This window comes from Petaurus breviceps, unplaced genomic scaffold, assembly GCF_028583685.1.
Source record: "Petaurus breviceps papuanus isolate PSGF00001 unplaced genomic scaffold, PetGlider_PUasm1.0 91133, whole genome shotgun sequence".
Lineage (NCBI taxonomy): Eukaryota > Metazoa > Chordata > Mammalia > Diprotodontia > Petauridae > Petaurus > Petaurus breviceps.
Window position 1 is genome coordinate 55,528,980 of NW_027187419.1, and position 12,355 is coordinate 55,541,334.

The 12,355-nt window shown below is 36.2% G+C and overlaps 1 long non-coding RNA gene across 3 annotated transcripts in view; it reads left to right on the top strand.

Annotated features, from left to right (window-relative positions):
* LOC138154893 (uncharacterized) overlaps positions 1–11,001 on the top strand; it is a 311,748-nt gene extending 300,747 nt beyond the window's left edge. For 2 of the 3 annotated variants that reach the window (XR_011166703.1, XR_011166706.1), the window contains one exon: positions 8,794–9,295. This is a non-coding gene — a long non-coding RNA (uncharacterized lncRNA). Of the gene's footprint in view, positions 1–8,793; positions 9,296–10,557 lie in introns of those variants that run through there. The other variant, XR_011166705.1, reaches the window with a different exon arrangement.
* The last annotated feature ends 1,354 nt before the right edge of the window (positions 11,002–12,355 follow it).

Below are 12,355 nucleotides of genomic sequence, written 5' to 3' on the forward strand. Positions count from 1 at the left end.
ATATGAAATTCAAATTTCAGTGTCTATAAATAAAGTTTTATTTGAGCATAGCCATGCTGAAGACTTTATGCATTGTCTATGGCTGCTTTTGCATAACAATTGTAGAGCTCAATAGCTGCCACAGAGACCTCGTGTGACTCCTTCCCTGCTTCACACTGCTTCTGGACACACTACAAATTGTAGTCAAGCAGTTATAACTTGACAGTGTTTTTGTAAGCCACAAGTACAGCTGTACTGTGACATGTTATTTATTTTTTATTACCAGTTCACACTCATCAGAACAAGAAAAGAAGAGGTAAAAAGTTTTATTACAGTTTTTTTTTAACTTAGGCATGATTGATTTTTTTTTTCCTGAATGAAAAGAATCTCCTTCAACCACTATTATCAAACACTAAATGGCTTTGGATATGGGCTTTTACTGTACACTTGATAATGTTTCTTAATGAATTCAACCTAAAATTACAAGGGAAAACATTGATTCTATGCAAAACATATGTGGGAAAGTCAACTTGATGACAACTAATGTTGTTTGAATCACAAGTAATGTCAATCTGTTTTATGTACTTTCCTGAGCTGTCAGAAGTTAAAATACGAAGTAAGATCTCCATTCCCTCCCAAATTTGCAGCAGATATATTTTCTAAGCTCAAACTACAGTTCCAGAAGCATTTTAGTAGCCTCAATGCAAGTACAAAAGATACTTCCATTTTTCAAAATCCCATTTAACTAGCCAACTGAAGAGTGCCTACCTACTCTTTAATTGAAAGTGATTAGTTTGCATCATGGCATACTAAAAGGAAAATAACAAGAGAAAAGCCTAATAAAATTCTAAAAAATGCCTTCCAAGTGATGAATTTGCTCAATTAAAATCACATGACCCTTAACTAATATCAGTATTTGTTAGTACCTATATTTATGAAGACATTATCAAAAGGGAAATACATAATATTTGATTAAAAATCAGCGTTAACAGATGAACATTTGGAATAGATTTTTAACTTTGAATATCAATTAAGTGTGATGTTATCCCCTCAAAAAAGAATTCTATTCTAATTGGAACTATATTACAAATATTTATACTGTATTATCATTGCTATATTTTTAATTTCATCAATTAAAATTTTGTGAACATTTTCATTTTCTCTCGTCATATAATGTACCTAACATTATCCCTGATTTTGCCTGTTGGCACAAAATGCTAAAATGTTTACCTGCTGGCACTTTATAGAAGAAGATTTGCTAAACCCTGCTCTAGTTCATAGTACTTGAGGGGAGATCATATATCTGAACTCATAGTTTATAAGTTTTCATTTCCAGTGAGTATTTCCCAACGAAGCAATAATGACATCACAGAAAGGCAAAGAACATTTATTCAAAACAAATTGCTATAAATTAATGCGATGGAATTACAACACTTCAACTGTGCTATAAGAAACAACAAATATGATGAATACAGAGGAGCATGGGAGAATTTGTTGTAAAGTGAAGTAAGCAGAGCCAAGAAACAATGCATAAAATAAATACAATAATAAAAAATGGAAAAAAACATAAAATAATCATAAATGAAAACTTCAAATTACAACACACAAACATGACCTCAACAGAGACATATGAGAAGATAATCCCATCCCATTCTTGCAGGTGTATGAGGTATACGTATGAATCATGCATTGTATATGTATTCTCTGAGGGTTTTTTTTTATTTTATTTTAATCAGCTTCACTGATTTTTTCTTTTTTTTTGTAATATGGTATGGCCCTCTAGGAGGGAGAGGGGAATTTGTACTGGGAGAAATTTTGGTGAAATAAAAACAAAATATATCAACATTTATTTAAAATAAAATTTATTTAAAAATAAAACCTAATGTAAAGTAAAATTTTATTTTAATAACATCTCTGATTTTTATTACTGAATAGACCTTCTGGTAAAGAACTTCCTTTAGCTATCATCTATCCAAACTTCTAGTCTTAAAGAGTTATTTTACCTTGTAATGTCTGAGACAACTGTCTAAGGCAAGACAAATAATGAAGAATCAAATCAAGTAGCAAATACTGACACCAACCGCTTACTTTCCTTCCATGTCCTATGTCACCCAGAAACTGAAGAGTATTCAGACTAAGTCCATTTGAAACTATTTATCATACTTTTCTAGAATATAGAAGACCAGCCTATGGGATGGGAAAGTAACATTAAAGACTTTCCAATCAGATGAGTGTCAAAACTTCAACACTTTCTGACACTGCTTCTATTGGGAAACATTCACATCATCGTTAGCTTATGGATAGAGAAACTGAGGCAAACAAGATAAAGTACTTAATTACTTTTGAAGGGAAATGTCTTATACACTTAGTACTAGTATGAGGTAGCCATTGTACCCCACTCCCCAGGAACTTCCTCTACCAATGTGATCAGTACCTTCTCTGCATAAAATAGAGAGCTACCAAAGACAATGAGAATTTAAGTGACTTGACCAGGGTACTACAGTCATTATGAGTGAGAGGAGAGGCTTGAACCCATATCTTCTGGACGCCAGTGTGAACTCTTTATCCATGATGTACCTATGCCTAAAATACATTTTTATAACTAAAAGAGGGAAATAGCACAGTACAATAAAAATAATTCTGTGCATGAAGTCCCATGTTTCAATCTCAGCTTCAGAACTTAGTAGCTAAGAGACCCTGAGTCTTAGTTTCTCATCAATAGAGGAAATAAATAATGCTTTCACAGCCTAATTCATATCGGTGTTTTTGAAGGAAGAAATTTTAAACTCTTAAGGGCCTTTTGTGTTCATTGCTTTAGTAGAAGTTGCATATTTTTGTAAGAAGCTGGGAGTAACAATAAATATATTTTAAAATAACATTGTTTATAGACACATATGGAATTGCTTAAAATATGACAAGATTATAGATAAGTAAGCATACAGTGCTATGCTTACTTGATTTCTTTGTGGCAAAAACAAAACAAAACAAAACTTCATATTCATTTGTATTGACCATAAGGACTCTGGCAAGGTCCTGTCTAAATGCAGTTTATACCAAGTTGGAAAAGATTTCAAGAGGTGTAGTTTCTATGCAAGAGACTCTCAGTAGGATATATTAAAACTGTTCCTGAATACACCTTCATCCTGAGTATCTAAAGTAATAGAGATTCTTTGATACAAAAAAGTCCAAAAGTCTCTTGTGAAGTCTCCTGATGGTCGGTATTCTGATGTCTACTGTTATTCTGTCTTCCTTGAAAGATTAAGCCTTACAAAAAGGAGACTATAGAAACCCATTGGAAAGAAAGGTCTTATTTTTCCCTAATTGTGCATTGGAAGATATGGTTCTGGAATCATCTTGGAATGCAAGGGAACAATTGATTTCATGTTCATGATTTCTGGGAATGGCTATATCACATTTATTCATTTCTAACTTGGCAACATCTTGTTTTTAGTACTGAATGAAATTGTTCACTCAGAAGATAAAATGTCATGAACTACTGATAAAAATCTGCAGAACCATGTACTAAATCTCACATCCTGCAACTTTTTTAGATTTCCATTATACAGAGTTCAGAGTGGAGTAGTAGTCAGAAAGATTTGGGTTCAAGTTGAGCTTCAACATGAACTGACTGAGATCCAGGGTTCATTACTTAACCTCTAAGACCTTGTAATATTAATGGATATAAAATCTTCCATGCCCATTAATAGGCCTCATGTGGAACCCATTAAAGAAAACTTGCTTAGGGGAGGCTTGCTTATAGGAAGGCTTTCACACCTTTTGCTAATTTCTAATTAGGCACTGAGTTATGAGGGTTGTCATACCTTCTGGCTCTGAAAAGTGTATATATGCTCTGAATTGGTATTTTGCTTTGGGGGTTTGCTTATGAGAAGGATCTTGTGATTTCCTGGTCGTGATTCGGAGCGGTCTTATGTTCAGAGCTCCTTGACTGCTCAGCTGTAAAGGCTTTCTCCATCCAGGGATGTATGTAAAGTTTATAATTGATTCAGGCAGGCTGTTGGTCTTTATTTCTCTGCTTGTATTTTCTTTGTATTTTCTCTGAAGTTCAGTGTGCTGACTTTTCCCCTGAACTAGTGAATATAATTTTATTTTATTTATTTTGCTTTTTTGGAGGGGCAATTGGGGTTAAGTGACTTGCCCAAGGTCACACAGCTAGTTTTTGTGTTAAGTGTCTGAGGCTGGATTTGAACTCAGGTCCTCCTGACTCCAGGGCCGGTGCTCTATTCACTCCACCACCTAGCCACCCTTGTGAATATAATTTTAAAAAGGATTGTTGACCTCTTAAACAAGTATCTTTCCTAGTAAAGCAGATCTAAGAACCTGTGCCAGCAGCTGTCCTGGCTATGTCTGTGTGGTTACTGCTACAGTCCTCTAGGTTAATGGTTTCACATTAAAATAGAAATAGGTGCCACTAGACCCATACATGAGGGCAGCTAGGTGGCTAGGTGGCTCAGTGGATAAAGTGTCAGCCTTAGAGACAGTAAAACTTGAGTTAAAATCAGACATCAGATACTTAGTAGCTATAGGACCCTGGGCAAGTCACTCAGGACTGTTTGCCTTAGTTTCCTCATCTAGAGAAGGAAAAGGCAAACCATTTTAGTATCTTTACCAAGAAAACCCTAAATTGGGTAATGAAGAGTCAGACACAACTAATAGACAAAAAAAATAAATATATAATCTATGTTTTATTGTATTTTGTTGTTGTTGTTAAGTAATTCTAAGGTACTTTTTAATCTGGTTTGAACCAAACTTGGAAGTGTTTTGGGCCATGTGTAGCACCTGTGGGCCATGTTTTTGACATCTTTTCTAGGCAAATCTCTAAGATTATATGTTTCAGAGGTGTTGACTTATATTGGTAGAGGAAACTTCCTCAGTTGGTTGTTCACTATTGGAATGAAATTACAATTATATTCCCTATCCCTAAATTATGTATATTCAGTGTCCATTAAGCCATAACAAAATGTCAATGTTCACTTAATTCAGATACAATATAGTAATAGCTTAAATTTCACATAAATAAGATTATTGTGAATTTCAGTAACAAGCAGTTAAGAGAGAACTTTGTGCTTGAAGTCAGGAAGACCCAACTTTTACATCCTTCCTCAGACACTTATTAGCTATGCAACCTCAAGCAAATAACTTCACCTTTCAGCATTCATAATGAGAGGATCAGTATCAATGGCTCTAAAGTCTCTTCCAATCCTAAATCTGTGATTCTATGGCCTCACAAATTTGATCTTGATCAAAAAACAACAGGGTCACAAATTAAGAACTAGGAGGAAATTTATAAGTCACTGAGTCCAACCTCCTCATTTTATAGATAAGTAAAGTAAGGCCAAGAGAAATGAGGTGACGTGACAAATTATGAGTTGTGAAAGGGGGGTTGCAACCTGAATCTTCTGACACCAAATGCAATGTTCTTTCCACTGAACAACTTTGCCTTGCAAACACATGCATACATATACACACATTCACACAAATAGCTTGAGAGCTAGAAAGAAGTTTCAAAATCAATCTCTGTTCTAAATCCTTACACAACCTAGGTCTCGCTTATAACCATACTCTTATCTCACTATTTGTAAGCAATTGTTCACAAGTTTGGGAATTTTATTTCCCATCATGCAGTAAATTTAAACAGCTGCTACGTGTGTACTAGAAATACTCTTAAAAACAAGTAGAATAATAATGTCAATAGAATAAGAGATAAATGGCAATCTGATATCAAGGAAGTAGGTAGAAAAGTTGAGTCAGCTACTTTTCTGTAATCAGCTGATTGACTCATCAGAGATATGATGAGAATTGTATGTTGTTGTTTTTTTTAAAGACTAAATGATAATGAAGGAAAAAAAAGAATATGGCATGCAAATAAAGTAATTTAACCCTGACCTGAAAATTTTTAAAAATGCAAAATAGGCAACAGAAATGACATTAAACTGCCTGATAATTTTATCCCAGAAGTTTAACCAATGTAAAATGATTACCACCATAAGGAGACCAAAAACAACCCAGGAAATGCTTAGTCAGTCAACATCTGACTTATTTACCAAACAGAAATAGTTGCCAAAGGCAGCATCCAGTTAGAAAATAAACTCATTTGTAAATTCTTGTGAAGAAGAATGATGGATGATTAGGTGAACTATTGTCTTATAAAGTAGGAAGAAGCAATGGAGGGGAAACCCAGTTCAAAGAAATCTTGGCAAGATATAAAATTAATCAAGGTCATTCCAAGGGTATCCATGGATGAAAAAAATGGAACAAAAAATTCAACAAAAGAAAAATTGTAAAAGGTTTGTTTTTAAAACAAATTGTGTTCTGTAAAAAGGACAGTATAACTAAAATGCTTGTATATGTGAACAACTTCAGTTCATAGAAAAAATGTAAGAGACTTTTCAGTCATCTAGTTTAACTCTCCCAATTTATAGAAAACAAAGATATGAGGGTAGGGGGGTTAAATGACTTGTCCTCAGTAACACAGTAGTAATAGGTAAAATAAAGGAAGGAGATTTAAATGAAAACTCAGACATGCACCAAAATAAAAGTTCAAGCTTAGGTTTCTGGATAATCATTTCTTGGGAAAACATACTTTCCTGAAGGAAAAGGAAAAATGAGATATTACTGTACTTTATTTGTTTTAAAAGTAAAGAACGGCAACCCAGTCACCGTGTGAGATCTTCTATAGTTGCCATGATAGTCAACATTTTCAGGTTTGACCTTATTGGTGGTAGTTGGGATGACCTATGAAGTATCCAATTCTTGAAATACTGCACTCCACAACCATTTGAGAACACTTCACCCCTTCTCAAAGGCAACGGTTTTCAGCACATCATTGTTTAACGCTAGAAAAAGAAAGCCTAATAGCTTTGCAGTGACATTTGAAGGCAGCTGCAAGGGTTCCCTAGAAGAGCAGTAATGGGCCCTGACACTGCTCTGAGTCAGCCTCAGAAAAAAAATGTATGCAGGAGGTACATGGACCACACATGTGGGGTGATTATGCTTAAGCTAAATTCCTTTCCCTGTCTATTTAAAATACTCTAGTGTTTCAATTTCATTCTTGAGGGGCGGGGGGTCAGGTTAGGGAAATGGCTCTCACTCCTTATGATAGGAACTATGGTAACCACTGGTTCCTGGCTCTCATGATCAGATCATTTTCTTCTTCTGGATCACTTATTTTTAGCATCAAAAACAAGCCTTTATTTTCCTGAGGACGTGTGTGTGTGTGTGTGTGTGTGTGTGTGTGTGTGTAGAGAGGGGAGGCAGAGGGCTAGAATGGGCAGTGATCTTACAAAACTTTTCAGGAGATGGTGAATGATGGATTCACTTTGGTTTCTTTTCTTACCTATCACATGTTCATGTGAATCATCACAAAACAAAAATTGGCTAAATTACCATAGAAATAGACCAGGTTAGAAATTATTTTTTTTTAATTAAACTCAAACTCTTTTTTTTGGAATTTTAAATATTGATGTGCATTCTCTTGGCAACAAAATATATGGAGCCAGGTGAGATAGGATTCAACAAATATCTTATAGATGGAATGGAGACTAAATTACTACTTAGGAAATATAAACAAATTCAACTCAGCTGGTCTAGGATTATTTATCTTTAAAATGTTTTTAGATTAAGGAAAATAAGAATGTCCAGCTGAAGAGTGAATAATCCTTCCAACAATATACTTTTAAAAAATTAGAAATTTTGATGTCATTTTTTACTTAATGGCAATTTCTTTATAAATTTCCCCCACCCCTGCCAGTAAGTACACCAACCTATGCAATGAAAAAATGTTATTAAGCAAAACCAATCAATAAAGCAAATATGTCTGACAGTACATGCTGCATTCTGTATCCAGATGACCCTACCTCTTCAAGTAAATGAGGGAGATGCATTTTCTCAACTAATTTCTAGTGACAAGATTAGTCATTATCATCAAGTGGCATTTGGATTTATTTCAGTGTTACTTTATTTGCCATTATTGTTGTTGGTGTGCATTTTTTCCTGGTTGTCCTTATTTTACTCTCTCTGATGGAACCAATATCAATTGGAGTTTCTCCTTCCCCTCAACATGACTTAAGAAAATACAACAAATCCAGGACTTGCTTGGCCTGATAAAGGAGTAGGGCTCAAACTGTGCATCCCTTGATATAACTCCCTAGTGATCTTTGATTGTGTTGATATGGCTTCCTGGTCATGTAGGAATATAAAATGAGGCCACCTACAAATTGATAGATGCCTGCAGACCAAGCAGGTCACCATGCTTGCCCTACTGACAGGACTATATTCACTATGGAGATGAGGGCACCTATTTATAGAAGCTGAGTACCACAGTATCCTTACTGCATTTTTTGCTATGATAGAGCTAAGTAATTTTATGTTTGTTAACTGTTTAATGATCTTTGAGTCCCTCATTTCATTCCAATATCAAATCTGAAATAACAGGTTGTAGATGTCAGGTCCTCTCCTTAAATTCTGCATTAGTTCATACAAGTCTTCTTGCCTTTTCTCTGAATTTCTCTTATTTATCATTATTTATTCCACAATAATATTCCATGACATTTATAGACAACAATTTGGCATATATATTTAGATCTAACTAGACAGGAGGTATGGTGCAGTGTCAAGAGTACTGGGATTTGAATCACAGTTCTGTCATTTACTGCCTGTGTGTCCTTGGACAAGTCACTTGACTTTTCAGTGCCCAAGTTTCCTCATCATAGAATGAAGAACTCAATTACTTCTAAAGTACTTTGCAATTATGAATCTTTAATTCTTTGATCTAATGAAATGATTGTAATCTTTCAGGGCCATTTGGAACCTGTGGAGATCCAGTACAGAGCAGAAATCATTGTAGTTCCTTACTTCTCACCAGTTTATTCCTTGACTTTGGGGGATGAACGAGGAGTGGGCAGGTCTCTAAGAGAAGGGAGAGGAGAGCTGAAAGACCTTTAATTCCTCTGAGAACTGCCATTCATCCCTGAAGAATCTAGGCTATGCTGTGGACACTTTCTTCAGGAGCCTATGATGGTCGATGAAATATTCCTGTCACTGAGTGATGCTGTCGTTAGCTCAATGAAATGTATCAGTTTTCCAATTCTAAAGCACTAATGGTTTGGAGAAGATGGAGTCAGTCCATTGCCATTGTTGAACAAAGAAATACAAATTGTAAATCACTCCTGAGCAATAACGTTTCATTTTTCCAAAACTTGAGCTTTCTTGGAGAGCCAGTTAAGACACCTCTGATCTTGTCATCCAGGGTAGGGTCAGACTGTCATGACTTGGCTCTGCCTCATGCTAGCAGAGTAAGTGATCAGAAGCTGGTGATCAGGAGTGGGCCTCAGTACTCCAGAAGGCTGGAGAGATATTGGCTTTTCAAGGAATCTTGGATGCCAAGTGAAAATGGAGAAGAGCAGTGTTTTAAAGCTAGGAGATAGAATGTGTTAAGAATGTGTGTGTGTGCATGTGCATTTGTATATATGTCTGTGTGTTTCTGTAAGGGGAGTATAATAGCGAATGTCTTTATGGATGCACAGTCTGCAAGGGGGGAAGAAAATTTTTATGGAGAAAAAATATCAATATTTTTTTTCAAAGAGAAATTCCATGAGTAAGTCCAATGATGCTTGTCAATTTCTGCAATGTGTTGAAGAAGCTTTTTCTCCAAACCAATGGAAGATGAACTGGTTAAAAAGGTTTAAATCTGAGTCACTTGCAAAGCAGATTTTGCCCCTGCAGTGACTCATGTGAAAAGAGGAGCTGTAGGAGAAGTGTGCTGGCCCTTGTCCTCCCTCCCCATATTTCTGTAGGTCATCACATTGCTACTGTTTCCACAACATTTTTCAGGAGCAAATAGAACCTGAGAATTCTTCCACTTGCAAGATCTCCCAATCTTTCTATTACACCATGATGGAGATCATTTTAATTCCCCCAAATTATACAGCAAAAGGATAACCCTGTTTTCATCAGGGTCTGAGGGAAGATGGTGTTCAAGGTCTTGGTGGTTGTTTGATTTGCCTAATGCATACTATCTCCTCTTTCTCCTTGAGGATTCCTTGCTGTTTCAGTGAGGCTTGTGTGCCTGTTCTAGAAGATTGACCTCTCTATTCCAACTCAATCTTGTTCCAACTCCAATTCCAATCCCATTCTATCCCTAACCTAGTTCATTAACCCCAGTTCCCAAATCTTTTGGTTGTTGTTGAGTTGTTTCAGTTGTGTCCAATTCTTCATGAAGCCATTTGGGATTTTCCTGGTAAATATATTAGAGTGATTTGTCATTTCCTTATCCAGTTCATTTTACAGATGAGGAAACTGAGGCAAACAGGGTTAAGTGACTTGCCCAGGGTCACACAGCTAGTAAATGTCAAAGAACAGATTTTAACTCAAGTTCTTCTGACTCTGGGGCTGGCACTCTAACAACTACAATGCCTACCTTCCCAGTCCCCAGAACTATTCCCCATCTAGTTTCTTCTTAAATACCTTCAGAGAGGGGGAGAACCTTCTGCTTCCTGAGGCAGATCATTCTACTTTTGTACAGATCTCTTTTTAATGAAGTTTCTTTTTCCCCTGTGTAAGGGTTATGGGATTTAAAGATCTTCCATGCCCCGTTGGACTTGCTGACATAGCAGGAAGGGGCGGAGCAAGAGGAAGCGGAAGCCAAGCTAGCGTTCCTGCGGTGGCTGGCGGTGGTGGTGACGGCGGCAGCAGCAGAGGCAGTGGCAGCGCGAAGCCCTTTTTGAGTTAGGACTGCTAAGGACTTTCTGCTAAGGACTCCTGCTGAGGACTGCCAGGGGCCGGAGCTGCTGGGAGCGCGCTTCCAGGACGCTGGGTGGTTGCTGTGCGTGGGGAGAGGAGGACCTTTGCCTGAGGTAGCCTGTTCTGTTTTAAAGGCTTGAAAATGTGGGTGCTTTCTACTTTATCTACCTGTGCCAATATCATAACTACTCTGATGGCTTTCACTTTCTGGTTTTGGGACTCAGTCTTTTGGTATCTTAATAAATTTTCTAGTTTATTTCCTCATATGGCAAACATGACGTATTTTGTAATGGATAATTATATCAGCATATTTGTAATCTCTATAGGCATTGTGAATATGGCATTGCTGATACACCCTGACATCAAACATTAATTTTCTCTTTGGAATTTCCACCCATTATTCCTGGTTCTGAACTTTGGGGACAGACAGGATCCATCTTATCCTCACTACATATAGCAGTACATCAAAACCTCATCTTCCACTAAAGTGTTCTCCTGGACAAAAATTCTAGGCAAAGGATTATTAGACAAGTATTGATTTAGATTCAGAAAGGATTTCAGCAATCATTAAATCTCACTCCTCATTTAAGAGATGAGAAAACTGAAGCTTAAAGAGTTTCATTGATATTCACATGCCATAATGTCAAGGCCCTCAGTCATCCTAGTTGACCTCTTCTAGGTGCCCTCTGACTTAGCAATATATCCTTTTTAAAGCTTGGCATCCAGAACTGAATTCAAGGTCTTACCAAAGAAGGTTGCAAGAACAATCACCTCTGTAGTCCTAGAAATTATGCCTCTCTTAATGTTCCTTGAGATTGTGTTAGCTTCCTCAGACACTATATATAACACAAATTGATAAAAAGTCTTTTTTATTATAATTTATAAATTTATGAAATTTATTAAACTTTCAGTCTTCTAAAGCTCCTGGGTCTTTCTTTGGACAAGCTGCCATCTTGCTATACCATTGTCACCTTTATAACTTGAAAGGATTTTCTTTAAATTAAAATTTAAAATATTATATTTATCCCAATTAAATATCAAGATTTTAGACTCATCCCAAAATTTTTAACCTGTTAAATCTCTTCGAATACTGCCCCTCTCATCCCAGATGGGATATATTCTTGCCAACTCTGTCTTCTATAAATCTGATAAATATGGCATTTTTCCCTAGTTGGCATAGTGGATAGAAGGCTGAACTTGGAGTCAGGAAGACCCAAGTTTAAATACTTCCTAAGTTACTTACTAGGTGTTTGACCAGGAGCAAGTCATGTAACCTCAGTCTCAGTTTCCTCATTTCTAAAATGAGGATAATAATAGTAATTGTTGTCAGGGTCAAATGTGATAAACATATGTAAAAAAAAAAACACTTTGCAAAGCTTAAAGCACTATACAAATGCTAGCTATTTTTCTCTTTGTCCAAATCATTGACAAAAACATTAATTAGTACCAAGTAAGTATATCTCCCTGGGACCCATCAGATCTTAGAAAACCTTAAGAAGTTTTCTCATCTACCCTAAATTGAGTCTACTTTGATCTAGGTCAGCATCTCTAACAATGCAGTGAGGTCAGTACTATCTTATTCTGGTCTCAACTCTGCTGATGAACAATCCTGTATCAG